Source organism: Psammomys obesus, unplaced genomic scaffold (assembly GCF_907164565.1).
Source record: "Psammomys obesus unplaced genomic scaffold, mPsaObe1.curated_primary_1811, whole genome shotgun sequence".
In the NCBI taxonomy this organism is placed as follows: Eukaryota; Metazoa; Chordata; class Mammalia; order Rodentia; family Muridae; genus Psammomys; species Psammomys obesus.
The window spans coordinates 1842686-1844799 of NW_026585987.1; the positions used below are offsets into that span (position 1 = coordinate 1842686).

Consider the following 2114-nt stretch of genomic DNA (forward strand, 5'->3'; position numbering starts at 1 on the left):
ATTGTAGTTTGGGCTATGATCCTCTCTTTCTGTTTTCTGGACTGTTTAAAAATATGGAACGCTTCTGAATTTGCGTGTCATCCTTGCGCAGGGGCCATGCTAATCTTCTCTGTATTGTTCCAATTTTAGTATATGTGCTGCCGAAGCGAGCACAGGTGTACACATGTTTATCCTACATTTTATGTCTAATATCCACTTGTATGTGAGTTTATACCATGTGTGTCTTTCTGCTTCTGGGATACCTCACTCAGTGACAACACATGCTGGAGAGGATGTGGAGAAAGGGGAACCCTCCTCCATTGCTAGTGGGAATGTAAACTTGTACTAACACTCTGGAAATGAATCTGATGCTTTCTGAGACAATTAGGAATACTGCTTTTTCAAGAACCATCTATACCACTCATAGGCATATATCCAAAATATGCTTAAATACAGAAGAAGGACATATGTTCAACCATGTTTATAGCAGCTTTATTTGTAATAGCCAGAACCTACAAACAACCCAGATCTTCCTCAAGATAGGAATGGATACAGAAATTGTGATACATTTACACAATGATATACTACTCAGCAATTAAAAACAAGGAAATCATGAAATTTTCAGGCAAATGGTGGGATCTAGAAAAGACAATCTTGACTGAGGTATCCCAGAAACAGAAAGACACACATGCTATATCCTCACTTATAAGTGGATACTAGACCTATAAAATAGGCTTAACATACTGAAATCTGTATGCCTAAAGAAGCTAAACAAGAAGGAGGACCCGGGGAAAGACAATCAATCTTCACTCAGAAAGACAAATGGGATAGATATTGGAAGTAGGAGAAAACAAGAAACAGGACAGGAGTCTACCATAGAGGGCTTCTGAAAGATTCTGCCTAGTAGTATATCAAAGCAGATGCTGAAACCCATAACCAAACCTTGGGCAGAGTGCAGGGAATCATATGAAAGAAGGGGAGTTATTAAGACCTGGAGAGGACAGGAGCTCCACAAGGACCAAATATATCTGGGCACAGGGGTCTTTTCTGAGACTGGTTCTCCAACCAAGGACCATACATGGATATAACCTAGAACCCCTGCTCAGAAGTAGCTCCTGGCAGGTAAGTATCCAAGTTGGAGTCTCTAGTAAGGGGAACAGGGACTGTCTCTGACGTGAACTCAGTGGGTGGCTCTCTGATCCCCCGAGGGAGTATCAGCCTTGCTAGGCCACAGAGGAGCACATTGCATCCAGTCCTGATGATACCTGATAAGCTAGGGTCACATGGAAGGGGAGGAGGACCTCCACTATTAGTGGACTTAGAGTGGGGCAGGGAGAAGTTGAGGGAGTGTGAGAATATGGTTCCGGATTGGTTGTCCATACTCCAAGAGATGGTCTGCTCCCATGCACATTAGAACAACATTTATTGCACTCAGTTTTCACTTAAAATATCAAGACATGAAGTTGGGATGCGATCATGTTAATGGGATATGAGCTAGAGGACTTACCAGTAGCTTTCATCAAAATGCATTGCCTATTTGCATGAAATTCTCAAATGAGCAAAAACATACTTTCAATGATTGTTCTTTTCTCCTGATATCAGTGTGAGTAGCTTATAATTTTCAATGAAATAGTCACTTTGATATACATTAGCAAACTTTCGAACAAAGAAATATTTAAAACACCTCTCTTCTTTCTTTTTAATACATATTTTTAATGCAAACACAAAGAATTTCTTTCAGTATATATGTATTCTTACTAGTGTTTTTTTTCTTTACTATCTTCTTTTTAAGTTTATCATCTTCACTAACTCATTCCTATAGCATCCTTCCCTTTCCTTTATTTCTTTGTTATATTTCAGTGTTGAATTTTGTTGGCACTATATTTTTATTCTTTTCTGTTATATTTAGGATTGGATGATTTTTTTCTGTAGTTTCCAAACGTTAAAAGTTTAAAGTATTGATTTTACTTATTTTCTAACATATAAACAAATAATACACATTTCCCCAAGAAGCTTCTTTTACTGTAGCTCACAAAATGTAGTAAGTTTCATCTTATTTCCATTTTTTCATTCTCAAAATATAATTTTCTTCTTAAGTGAAATTTCAGAATTTACATTTCGTTTTTATTTAGGTT

At 37.5% G+C, this 2114-nt stretch overlaps 1 non-coding gene across 1 annotated transcript; it reads right to left on the bottom strand.

Moving 5' to 3' along the window:
* Positions 1-47: 47 nt before the first annotated feature.
* On the bottom strand, positions 48-153 carry LOC129671976 (U6 spliceosomal RNA). The gene has a single exon (XR_008719444.1). It is a non-coding gene; the product is annotated as a U6 spliceosomal RNA (small nuclear RNA).
* Between the last annotated feature and the right edge of the window lie 1961 nt (positions 154-2114).